Below are 14,570 nucleotides of genomic sequence, written 5' to 3'. Positions count from 1 at the left end.
TAAACTAGTAGGGCAACGTCCTCGCGTTTTGCTTCCTCATTAATATTTAATATCGTTGTCGTATTTTTTATTTATTTTCCCAACGTTACCAACCGTTTCTTATGGGGATCATGTGCAGTTCGATTTTGGTCGCTTAGTTTTTAAAATATCTATTTCGTATTCGTCGATCGTCGTATCCCGGTACGGAAGGCTTGCACGCATTATTATGATTATGAATAGTTTGTAATGTTATATAGAGATACTAGCGTCCCGGGCGAACATAAATAAATATATATATATATATATTTTAATTTTTACCTTTTCTTTATAATTTTTGTTGCTTTTTCCGAAACGCTTATATTTCAACTTACTTAAACAACAATCTTAATAAATTATGTACGCAAACCTTCCTTATGAATCCCTCTGTCTTATAGTGAAAGCTGCATGAAAGTCCGTTTGGTAGTTTTGGAGTTTATTTCGAACACACAGACAGAGACGCAACCGGAACTTTATTTTATAAGTGACATTTATAGATTGGTAAAATTAGACAGAGTTTAAAATACGATGTCAAGAAGAATTTTTTTTAATTAAATAAAATTTTATACTAAGCTGTAATCTACATCACCATACAAGTTTATCGTTTATGAAACTATTACTACTACTTATGAAACAAGAGATATACAATTAAGATTCCATGATTTAATTGGCCAGTGCGTCAAACGTTACTGTTACCGTTAGCTGTAGCGTATTATCTTATTAATAATTAATGAGAATGTTTGGACGCATGGACGTTTGTAAATCAATCACAATATAGCGGCTGATCACATGAGAATAAAATTTGATACAGATATACTTTATAGTCTGAAAAATATCATAGGTAACGCTCATATGCGGACAAAGTCTCTCGCGGAAACTAGTATAACCTTTTTGAATAAACATTTTATCTAACCGTGAATATATATTTTTAAATCGAATAGGTCGCCTTTTAATATCCTAACAAACAAACATACGCTTCTGGTTTTTATATTAGTATAAATAATAGATATGGCCACTACAATATTGCTATTGTAGTGGCCATATCTATTATTTACGAACAAAAAAAGAAACGTTTTAAGGTGTACAATGCCTTACATATTTGCAGAAATATAAAATTTTCCTCAATAGCATCTTATAACGTTATCGGATAATGCTACCTTCGCTAACGTCAAAACAAATAACAGAAAATGTTTGAAATAATAGAATCAACAGCGTACAAGTCATAAAGCACAATTACCAAGTTGATAGTTTAAACCCTGATAATACATTATCGAATATATTAAATTAATTAATTGTTCAAGTGACTAGCATATACAGTAGATATAAATTTTAACCATTCATCCTATTTTCTAACGCGAAACAGTAGTACGAGTTTGAAATATGAGTCAATCAGTGTAGCTACAGGGACCAGAGGCTTAGTTGACTAATATTTGGCGGTGCATTGGCGATCTCAATCTTAAAGCGGCGATGTTTATAGGCGAAGGTGGCTACTACAGATGACCCAATCTGTAATTTATATTATAAAAAAAAATATAAGCCCTGTTGAAAATATCTTTTCTGAATGAGTCAGTTATATATAAAAAAAAAACAGGCATTACAGATTAATAATACACATAAAGCAATTTAAATCAAACACTTTTTTTACACATAATCGAATATAATTTCTATAGACTAATTTCGAAATTAATAAATATAGATTAATCAATAAACTCATTTCGAACAAATCAGTCTTGAAGAATTGCCTTAGAAAGAAAACTGTGCAGGCAATATATTTTGCAAACCATGACTATCTAGCCTAACTATCATCAGTCGATTGAACTGAAATCAGATCTGGGGTTTAATAGGATCTCAAGTTCATCTATCTTATAAACTAGCCACTTATACATAATTTTAAATCAATAAAAAAAAATCAATTTTAGTCAAGTAAACTTCACAATGAAGCGTTTTTGAATTGTCAATAATTAAATATTACCACCATTTCGGAAAGTAGCTTCTAGCGAGAAGAAACCGCAAGAAACTTGCATAGTTGCTAATAATACTTTTCAAATAAACAGATTTACAATGCTGTTATTTACAGTAATAAGTGTCCTATGATGGAACCCGAGCCTAACTCCATGCGTTTATTTCTAAAAAGTACTCTTTTAATGAATAATATGATTTATTTATTAATTTAGTCTTAATAATCTTTTTAAATTTTGAAAATGGTATATTGATTTAATCGATTCGGCTACGAAAGCCAATCTTAAGTGACACCAGATAAATTCGTTAAGTCAAGATTATAGTGCAGAAATCTATGCACAAACATAGATGGACTTTACATTCCCTAACTCCCTTTGAATTGACAGAACGGCACCTCTGATACGATGAAAAATACTTCAAAGGGATCAACGTCTGTGCGTGCTTTCCGAGGCAAAAGAGTGTACTTTTCCAAATGAAAAATAAATAAATGAGCTACTAAATTTTTTTGACGGAAAAAATGCAAATCTTTTTATCTTGAGATATAATATATCCTCGCCTAAAATGCTTCTAGATTGCAACTTCATTGTAATCAATTTGAAATATTTATTAGATCTGTATCACAATGTTTTGTTCATAATTTTTAAGACGTTAAAACTGAGAAAACACATAAATATTTTTTTAATTAATTATATTAAAATGTTAATAATAATAGTTTTGAGTCGAGCTAGTTTTTACCTTACAAAAAAAAATTAGCGACCATTGTTTAAAGAGAAAACATCTTCTTTGTTATAAAATTTCTTAAAAATTCATGAAAGCCACGATGTTGTGTGTAAGGTAGTGATGTGGAGGGGTCCTATCTCGATATCGAGTAATAATAGTTTTGCAGAAATTATTCATGTTATAAGAAGATAAACAACGAACCAAGAAATCAAAATAGAATATTCGAACTCAAACGAAAACACAATTAATAATAAAAAAACTAATTATTTATGAGTGGGACAAGGAGTAAATTAATTATATTATGTGATTGCAGTGTTATGTAAAGATAACTAATATAGGGTGGTTATAGTATTCCGTCATCAGATAAGTGTAAAAACCAAATATTTAGACGAACACACAATTCAAAAGGTATTGAGAAACTACATTCTAATTATAGAAACACACATTTCTTACTAAATATTTTCTTAAGAAATTTCATGAATCACCTTTTGTGCTACATAATTAGAGGGGTGCTACGAAATTATTTATTTTCACGTAGGCGTGCTACGACGTAGTACTACGCTACGAGTCGACGTAGATCAATTTATAATAGAATACGCGTTGGAGTTTCTTGAGCGTAATATTTAGAAGACACTGGTTCATTTAAACGATATAGTTATATACATCTATTAATTATATTGTTTCATTATCGCGCCATGAACATAATAATTTTAAATTTGTATATTCTATTTTAGTTTAAAAGTGTTTTCTTGTTTCTAATAATCTTTTGTATATAAACTCATAACATTTAAATGTTGCCTCTAGTATATTTAACAAAATATTACATAGTCTATGTGTATTTCAGTATGAGACTAGATAAACAAAGTAATTAAAACGAATGCTCAAATTACCGTTCGAGTACGTACGGCACGCGGTAAAAAATGATATCTCCGCTCTAAGCGAATATAAATAACGGCATCCAAGAAAACCGTTGATAACACAACAGTAACAAAAGCGCAGAGGAAAATAAAAATTTAATAATTACACACAAACCAACCCCGCATAGTTGCTCGGATAACGTTGAAAAAAAACTGTATCGCGGGCCCTCCCCCACTCTACCGCGAAATTTTTCACCCTCCCTCGTTTAGCGAGATTCGATCCCGCAATCAGGGTGGGAGGGTGGCATTTTTTGGCCTCCCCACCACCCCACACCATCGTAAATTGAAGCATATAATTTTTATTACGGCCCTGTCGTATGAGCTCGTTCGAGTAGTCAAAATGGGATACAATGGTATGTATCTTAGTTGGCACTTTTGTTAATGATTATATTTAATTAATTTATTAGGTCTAATTAATATAATTAGGCTTCGTAATTACGCATCAAGAAAATAATAGTTTAAAACCACAATCATATTCCTAATTACGAATATTTTAAAACCCATAGTGACAAGTATAGATTTTTAATGATGAATAAAAATCATAAGTTTCAAGTATATACATATTAATGACAGGTTTACAATAAAATATAATTTCCCTATTTATTTGATCATTTCAATTTTGAATATAATGAATCGAAACTATGCTAAATTATTTTGCAAAATTGAAACATGTTTCAAAGTTATAATAACAAATAATTTTACTAAAAAGTAGCTGTAAATAAATAAATACGAATCAATTTTATAAAATAAATTTTTTCGTTAGCTGCACTAAATGTTAGAACGTTTAAATTAAACCAATTTTCAATTGATATTCCAATAGAGTTAAATGAATTTTCATATAAACGAATTCGGCGGACGTAAAATTTCAAAACAAATAGTTAACACCTAAAATGGGTGCGTTTTTTACCGACACACATTTGTTTACAAGCAACGAAAAATAACCGAATATTTAGAACCGATATAAAAATGTAAACGGCAAATCAAACCCTTTTCACTTTCGATACGGAATAGTGGAAAAAATACGAGTTAAAAAAACGCACGAGGGTCGTATATATTTTTTTTATTTTTTTTAGAATCCGATCTCTAAAAATTGCGAATGGACGCGTGGCGGCCTAAAAAATATTTTCATTCATTTGTTCGTGGCATAAAAAAGTGCTCAAATTCTTCTCACTTTCACTTTTCGTGTCGCTCAAATAAAAATATCCACTCGTTTTAAAATCTATTTCGACGCATGAATTTTTTTCAAGGTCACTCGTATGTAGTACGAAGACTCCAGAGTTTATAAGAACATCATCATTTTTACCTTCAAAACAGCATTCAACAAACAACAATAGCAGCCTATAAATTTCCCACTGCTGGGCTAAGGCCTCCTCTCCTTTTTGAAGAGAAAGTTCGGAACATATTCCACCACGCTGTTCCAGTGCGGGTTCGTAGAATACACATATGGCAGAATTTCTTTGAAATTAGACACATGCAGCTTTCCTCACGATATTTTCCTTCAGCACCGAGTACGAGATGAATTATAAACACAAATTAAGCACATGAATATTCAGTGTTATTCGCCTGGATTTGAACCCGCAATCATCGGTTAAGATGCAACGTTCTAAACACGGGGCCATCTCGGCTCCGATAACCAGCATTTACTTTTAGATAATAAGAAAACTGCAAAGCTACGCTTTCATTACGCATAAACACAGCATACTATTTTAGGTCTTATTTAATATAATATACGGATAATTAAAGATATAAAAGGAATGATCTCTCATCAAACCGTTCATTGTTAATACAAGTGAAGTATTTTGAGTAGTGCGGGATTGACAAATTCCTTTCAGATCTAGCCCCCGCCGTTTACGACCGAATAGAAGCTTCGAGAGTTTTCCACGCTAGGTACTTGGACACAGTTTTATTGGCAAGGCACCTTGGCCACAATATTTGAATTTGAATTGAAAGAAGAAAAAATCAAATATCCAACGTAAAATTTAATATTGAACTAGTATCATTATAAGTGAAGAATGTTTTTTTCCTCATCGAATTATTATTTAAAAAATGATGACAACATTTAAGTAACAAATATAAATTAATATATAACATGTAACAATAGTGCAATCGTGTAACATATAAGTGTTTAAATATATTTGTCATATAAAACTTTTAGCGTACATATTAATTTAAAGACAAATTTCTGCTAATAATTAATACTAGTGTAATAAATACGATAGTACATTTGTTAATATATCAAGGCTAAACCACAAAAGCGAATTTGATAAAATTGTGTATCAAGCAAGCTGAAACTCCAAGGAAGAATATTGGCTACTTTTTGTGCCTAACTCTTAACGAACAACCCTTATAACGCTAGCAAGGCCGTTGCCAACAAATAGTTCCGTATAACCAAAATATAAGAACGATATTTCTGGTCTGTTCTTCTTAGAAACATTCTGACGTCACAGCTTGAGTTTATAATAAAATTCCGCAGACATTTTTAACTTTGCCGTTTCGTAAATTCAAATCGTTTGTAAAAACATACATTGGTAAAAAGGCATATTATTCGAAACAAGATTTTTTAGATGATAAAAAAACGTGGAATTAATACCTATTGACTTCCAGGCACGATACATTACATACATATATAATTGTATTTAACAAATATGATTGTATTTTTTAAATGTTGAAAAAGAGTAACTACTGAGTTTCTTGCCGGTTCTTCTCGGTAGAATCTACTTTCCGAACCGATGGTAGCTTCACTTAATTGTTAAATGACGATTCAAAATTCCTTGTAAAAGCCCACTTGAATAAAGTTTATTTTGATTTTAAATAAATATAGCGTTAGTTAATATTAAACAGTTCTTGTTTAAATCTAAAGTTTAGAGAATAGTTATATTAATATTAATAAAATCTTGTATGCTTAATGATATAATAGTTGTAATAAATATATAAAGTAATATAATAAATGAATTCAGCATAACACGTTTTGTAAAAAAAAACGTCTTCTTTTTTTTATATATACAATTCTTATTATTATAAAGTGATAGTTTATAATAATAAGATATAACGCGAAATTATATTACAATTTTATAATTTAAAAATAAACTAGTAGCAGTTCGTATAGATATTCAGAATTGAGAAAAACATTTTAAGCTACAAATCTTCGTAACATATAATAATACTAGAAACCTAAATTGCGGTGTTTCCGAACGTAACAAAGCATATATACAATAATAATTCTTTATCAAAACAATGACAGGTTAAACTAAATTTAAAACGTTTAGTTATTACACAAGTATTTATATGGTTAAAGTTCTTTTACACAAAAATAAAATAACAGTTTACTTACTAAAGTATTATTCAATTCAATTCTTGGTTTAATGGCCTCAAGTATTATAGTCACTTAATTTAATTATTTGTCACTTCAATTTACACAAAACACTTCGAAATATTTTCCGACTATTCACATTATTTAAAGGAAGGTTCTTAGCATTTTTATAATAAGGCATCTACCCTCAAGCGACGACATATATTACACAACGATATGGCATCTATCCATTGTCTATTTATATTAATACGTAATATGTACAGTAAAACCTTTTTTCTATATTTAATATTACGTTTTATAGCATCACACAACTACACATTATTGTAACAACATTCTTAAGACTATTAAAGAACAGTTTTTTTATGTTCAATCTATTACTTGTGGGTAGCACACGAAACTTCACGTTTATTCAACAAAATTTTACATTTTCCAAATCTATAAATTTTTTGTTTGGTTTTAAAGTCATTGTAAACTAACAATTTCTATTCACATTTGTAGTTTTTGTACTCTAATTGCCATAACGCCGCTCTCGTCCTGATCAGTGACATTTTTCAGCTCACTAAAACTAATTATTTGTTAAATCGTAACAATTTAGTAAATTGTAATTAAGAAACCTCTTTTTCTGCACCAGTTTTATGCATGTCTACCTCTGGAGTTCTTCAAATTAAAACCATAACGAGTCTGTCAGTTAGTCAGCTATAGTATACATGCTACGTTTTTACGGCTAAACCACTAAACCAAATTTGATGAAATTCGGGTTGAAGGAAGCTTGCACCCAAAGAATAGGCTTAAGCTCATATTAATATCTTAAAACTACAACACCCCCTCCCCTAAAATACGGACGCGGATAAAAACATATTCTGACAGGGAAAAAAGTCGCCCTCGAAATATAAATACAAATAAATAAATGTATCTTTTGTTACGGAAATATTCTATTCGAGCTGTACTGTTTTTTAAAACAAAACTGTGCGGTAATTCCGGTTAAAAAGATAGAAAAACTGCCGGCTTAGAACTCTTTACAGCTGAGCTTTAAGCTTATTAACCCTAGGGTTAAACTCTGAAGCGCGAATGCATGTGTTAGAATTACGAATAATTAACATTTATAGAATAAAACTATATTGTATTATTTAAAATAAATATTATATTCAATGCAATTTTAATATTTATGTACTCACTCACACATATTATGAAACAAAGTCGCTCAACCGCGTCTGTCTTTTATGTTCGCAATAAACTCCAAAACTATTGAGCAGATTTTCATGCGGTTTTCACTAATAGATAGAGCGAAGATTTAGGTACATATTTATTTATAAGGTTTTGTGTAAAGAAGTTGAAATAGAAAGACAATTGTTAAACACGTCGGCAACAAAAATATATAAATATAAGACGGGCTGCTATTAAATATTATTAAATACTATTGTACATTAAGTTACAGTTATTCAAAATAGAAGCAATACGCGTATTGTTTTCCAATACAATTCTACCGCCTTTTTGAGTGTCGAAAATAATAATTACATTGTTATTTTTATATCAACAGTAAGTTTTCTCCTTAAGATAAAATACAGCTACATTAATTAGTATTAAGTTGCTCTATTAGTATTATTTATATCGGTAATAAGTGAGATTAACACGTTTAAACATAACGCCTAAGGCTTTAATATATAAAGATACAAATAATACATAGCTTAACTAGAATTGAAAGAAATTAGAAGATATAGTAATCAATCCATATAATTATTTATATATCTAGAGAGAGTATTGCACGACAGATAAACTAAAACAAACTAGCTATCTTTACTATCCTAGTGCGCGTCATGACGTCATACTACTTTACTAGTGTGGGTGTACTTAGTGGCTACTAAGTTTCACAACGCTCATCTTTGTCAGCCTATCTAGACATATTTATGATCAAAGTCTGCTGAGTCAAAGTCAGTACTTGATCCGAACAAAAAAATTACAAGGAAATATATGTAAATATTATTTTTTATAATTAATAAAGTCGTGATTTTATTTTAAATTTCGAATTTAAATATTTATCCAAAAGTAACTCTTGTTAATGGACTATTATCGTCCGCACTCTTAACTCGTCTTATGCTTGAAGAGAATATTAAAAAAAAAAACAATATAATAGATATTTTGAAAATCGAACGTCAATTATAAATCCAATCACACGTCAAATTATTTTAGAACGTTTTATGTGTAACATTACATCGAGTTTCATTTTTTCATTGATCGCTCACTTCCCCTAAGCATCCCTATATTTTCTATACATTTTCTCATTCTTAGTTGGCGGCGGCACACATTAGCGCGCCGCGTGTGTGTGCTACCCCCTAAATTATTTCGACATATGCAAATTTGTATTCACCTACAGAGCTTCCCATAGATTACACAATACAGATGTGGCGTATGATTTTGATAGTTCAGAATTTACGAGACGATATTCAGTCATTTATTTTTACGACTGCTATATTTAAATTATTATTCTTAAAATTTTATGCCACAGTCTTAATCTTAATTTTAAGCTCGTTAAATAAAAAAAATGTGTATTTATAAAACCATATCTTAAATAAAAAATAAAAACCTTTTTTGGTTTAACTTCTCATCCAATTCTTAAAAAAAAGTTACATATATTTAATATTAATAATGTTTATAAAGTATCCAATTGTATAAATGAATCAGAAACGTATATTTTTATCTCTCCTGATTTTTTTTATCTCCGTGACTTAAACCATTGATAATAATTAACGCTCTAAAATTGCGCACTATGATATCCTTAACAAAAAGCCCTAAGTTTTACGAACTACTGGTCCAAAATAAAATATTTTACTCTGCTGGGACCGCACTGCAATAAACATTACACTATATTATCAATTCAGCCGCGTTGAGTATGTAAATGGACTTGTCCTGTCTATCCTTTTGTTAATCTATGTACACGGGCTCACCTAGCGACGCGAATCTCCAAAAAACGGAGCGGCGCAGTTGTAAAATTGTCTAACTACCCGCCCCCGCGCGCGCTCATTACAGCGCGTGCGTGGACCGCACGCCGGGTACTGGGTCGCGGGATACGTCTCAAGATTACTTTATTTATGTCTAATGAAGAGAAATGATTCAAAACTTTATTAGTGTACATTATTAACTATAATGTTTTCTTAAAAATAGTCTTGATATTTCATTGCTAGGATCTTTTGTTAAATTGGGTTTTGAATGATGATTAAAATTTTAAATGTTTTTTTTTAATGTATGTATGATGTATGGTTAAATTTTCTCACGGTGGTAAAGTCTAATGGCAGTGACGACTTGCTATCCGTCATTGACGGTCCGCTTAGCTATTCAATAAAAAATGTTACGAAAATGTTGTTATCAAAAGTATTTACCAAATATGTTAAACGTTTACATATTAAAAACAAAAAAGGAGTATCAAGTACACGTATAGTTGACGTTTTATATGTTCATATGAGGAATGAACTATTAACATATATTAGCAAATTCAACAATTACGATGAGTAACATAATGTTGAGTCTTGGGTAGTAATTGATATTCGAAATTTAAATTCGTTCCTATAAAATGAGTCGTTAAATTGATATTTATTTGACAGTTATCTTGAGACGTGTCCTTCTAATTCCACCTCGTCGCAAGGAAGCCATGCGAGGCCCATATCGCGATACTAAGCGTGTTCATCTCTTTCTAGTTTTGAAAAAACTCCACCCCACCCTCTACCCTCCTGACCCCCTCCCCTTCCTAATTCCTTACATATTTAAATTCCACTTTCAACGTTCGTTGGAGACTCACATTGTCTCATATGTCTTTCAGTATGTTTTACACCAAATCTACGTTAAAATTTAACGGCGTTTTTACGAATGATTTGTATTTAATATTTTGTTTACTTTCTATGAATCATTGTATAGCGATTTAGATTAAAACAAGCGTGTTGTTTGTTATTTTATTTGGCAATGCAGCTGTTAGCCTTAATTTTCTCTACTGCGGTTTGTACTTTTTCATTATTTTCTTATGCTGTATATTCTAACTAACTTGACCTTTGAAATTTTAAGTTAGTCGTGAACCTATATTCGTATAAAAAAGTGCAATTCGTATGAATGCATATCTGTACTACAATATTTTTGCTATAGGTTTGTAGTTTATTAAAGAAGGATTCACTGTACCTACACTTAGGGAACCTTAAGGGGCGGCAATAATATGATGCGTCTGACTATAGCTGTTCAAAGAAGATGTATATAATCCTAATCAAAAATTAAAACCAAAATAAACTTTGTTAAAGTAGGCTGTTACAAGCACTTTTGAATCGTCATTTAACAATTAAGTAAAGCTACCACCGGTTCGGAAAGTAAATTCTACCAAGAAGAACCAGCTCAGTAGTTACTCTTTTTCAACATTTAAAAAATACAAACTCATGTTTATTAATACAATTATTTAAATTAATATTAACGTAATATGGTTCAAACAGCGGATAATCATTAAAATTATTTTTCTTTCGAAATTGGTTGACATATTATCCAATTATTTTTTTTTTATTTACTTACGGGTTCTTTAACTTAAGAATCATAAACATTAAGTCCTTAAATATATAATAAATTGACCGTATGTTAGTAATTATTAGTGAAATAAAAATATAAACTTAGTTTTTATTCGTCAATAAAAGTTAGATCATATTTATTGTTTATATTTGATAAATTTCAAATTACAGTTGAATAATTATTTCTTATGTAAATAATCAAAAAAATCCTTTCGTCGTTAAATGATAAAATCTAATCAAAATTTCATATTTATATATCTTAATAGAATCGAGCAAAACGTTTAATTTGAATTAGTAATGCCTAAAATGTTACAATATATATGTATGTTTATACAGACAGAAATTAAATAATTCCCGTCTGCGTTGAAACAGTTGTTCCAACTATCTAATGACATTAAGTTATACTGACGCTAAAGTTGTATAACTCGTAATTTACTTGATATACTTATTTAAATAATAACGATAATGTTTGTGGTACCATCGTTACTTCTGATTTTCCATAACACAAGCTTTAGCTACTTACATTGGGATTAGAGTTATGTATGTTATGTTATCCGATATTTATAGTTTAATGAACTATTAATAAAACTAACTATTTCCAAACAAAAAAGGATAACGTATCTCTGCTTGTTTTACAAAATCGTTCGAAAATTTAAAATTCATCGTCGTCAAAAAGAACGCGACATAAGTAAGCAAAGGTAAATATTAAGAGTAATATCTTTTTTTTTTAATTCTCGTAATGTTGTGAAATGTCTAAAATATATTTTTCTATAAATAATTAGGCTCTAAGCATTGACTAACATTTGTTACATAACATTTAAATTTAATTTGAATTTAATAAATGTCTAGGAAAAAATATGTAATATGCAAATGTCATCATTAATACAAAAGCTTATTTAAAAATAAAATAAGTATATTATTATTAAAAGACTTTTTTTTAAGAAATACAAAATAGCATAATAAATGTATTAATATTATAAAAAAATACATATTTCTAAACGTAAGCCATTTTTGCGTAAATACAGACGCTTATTTGCACAGATGTTTTCCATGCAATAAAAATTTTTGAATACATTATTTCCTGATAAAATTTAGACGTTTTAAAATATGATCTAAAAAAAAGTGTGTTACATAAAAACCGCTATGTAATACCTAAAGACAAAATGCCTGTTGAGCGAATACTTCTAACAAGGAGTTCTTGTGTTCAAGGACGAGTAGTTCTCAGGAGTGGGTAAAGAGGTTCTGAATTAGTGTCAAAGGAAGCGTGGAAACGAAAGTGTGAGGTACTTTATGTATAATGAAAATATGATACTGGGGTTTTTACTAGTTTTTTTTAGATAGGCGACTGATACTGATACTGGTACACCTGATATTAACTGGTCATCACTAGCTATACATTATAGGTTGAGATAGGTTGACTGATACTGGCCACTTGATATTAAGTGGTCAGCTGTACATCGTAGGTTGAGTGACTCAGTCTGGTTAAATGTAAAAATTAATAGGGTAATAATTGCTAATCAAAGATCTCGTTTCTACTGGAAAAGAATTTAACTTATTCTCCATTTGACATAATTTGTGGACGTTGCAAGGATTTTATTAGTACAAATATCTCTAAAAGCACGACCATGTAGATGAAAAGATTGTTCGTTTGTCTTGTTTCATAGAATAAAATTGTATTATGTCTAATCAACCATATTCTGAATATGTACATATATGTTAGAATGGAAAGGTTAACGAATTAAAATAAATTATTTACGTTTATTTAAATGTTAGATTAAAAAGATAACAAATGACTTTCCTTGAAGTTCATTCTTGCTTCATAGCGAATTTCCTTAAATTCGGTTCAGTAGCTATAAGTAAAAGAGCTGCAAATGGACAGACAAACAAACACACAGCACACACAGACAGAATTTATATCCCATTTATAATATTAGTATATTAGTAAGATTTCGGAAAAGTTTCAATTAAGCTATTTCAAATTCTCGTTCATTTGTTTATATATTATAATTACGAACTAAGTTTTAGTTTTCTACATAACTGTTATATAACATAGTTCGGTTTTACATAGGAAAGAAAACATATTAACTGTTTAGTTTAAATACCTTGATTTATTATAATTTCAAACTGATTCAAACTTTAGAGATAAAAATTTACATTGACCATTTAATTTATATTATTTTTTTATTTTCAGCTTTCGAGAGGCAGAGCGTCTCCAAAGTGGTAAGTTGATATTTATTTCATAAAAATATATGCCGTATATCCTACATTTCAACAAATGGTGATTAAAAGAAATGAGGTCTTGGTATTAAGTATGTATATATAAGTCACCCGCGGCTAAGGATTTAGGATGTTGGTGGTCATGTGTTAGGTTATGTTAAGCAAAAATGCTTTTTTTTGCTTTGCTTCCTACCAAATTTCATCAAATTTGGTTCAACGCTTTGGTCGTGAAAGAGCGACAGATTGACAAACAGACAGAGTTACTGTCACATTTATAATATAAATATAGATCGTGTACGAATGGGAACATAAAGGAGTAAAGAACAGCAGCAGTGGCGACATAGACAGCGTCTTGCCAATTACCTGTACCTAATACCTGTTGACTTCCAAGAAGGATATATTAATTTAAATAATTGTATTAACTAACATGACTATGTATTTTTTAAATGTTGAAAAAGTTTAACTGAGTTTCTAGAATCTACTTTCCGAACCGGTGGTGGCTTCACTTAATTGTTAAATGACGATTAAAAGTGCTTGTAAAAGCCCACTTGAATAAAGTTTATTTTGATTTTGATTTTTACCATCACAGTATGGTGTTCATGTTAACATGATTGTGACCGATTTCGGTCAAAACGACCTATCTCAAGGGAGATTAGACAACTACGCAGAACTTATTATAGCCACAGGTGCGCACACAAGCGCAAACACAGGTGTTCTTTCATAATTCTTCGTTTCTCGTGCATTCTGAAGACACGTCACGGCAGAAAATTATAATCGTAATAGCATTTATTCATCGCTCATAAAAGTACTTAGCGATTGTCATGTTAATTTGAATCAAATGTAAAATCTATCAGCGCATGTACCAGGTCAGTAAGAAGATTAAACCTGAGATAATTTTGA

The 14,570-nt window shown here is 30.0% G+C and overlaps 1 protein-coding gene across 7 annotated transcripts in view; it reads left to right on the top strand.

Moving 5' to 3' along the window:
• The window catches only part of LOC124534051 (broad-complex core protein isoforms 1/2/3/4/5), a 118,726-nt gene that overhangs the window by 51,741 nt on the left and 52,415 nt on the right, over window positions 1–14,570 (top strand). For all 7 annotated transcript variants that reach the window (XR_006966716.1, XM_047109702.1, XM_047109703.1 and 4 more), the window contains one exon: window positions 13,645–13,673. The gene's annotated coding sequence lies outside the window, so the exon portion shown is untranslated. The remainder of the gene's footprint in view (window positions 1–13,644; window positions 13,674–14,570) is intronic.

The sequence above is a fragment of the Vanessa cardui genome, chromosome 12 (assembly GCF_905220365.1).
Source record: "Vanessa cardui chromosome 12, ilVanCard2.1, whole genome shotgun sequence".
Taxonomy (NCBI): domain Eukaryota; kingdom Metazoa; phylum Arthropoda; class Insecta; order Lepidoptera; family Nymphalidae; genus Vanessa; species Vanessa cardui.
The sequence above is the reverse complement of the archived record's forward strand: the minus strand, read 5'-3'. Positions and strand labels throughout refer to the sequence as shown.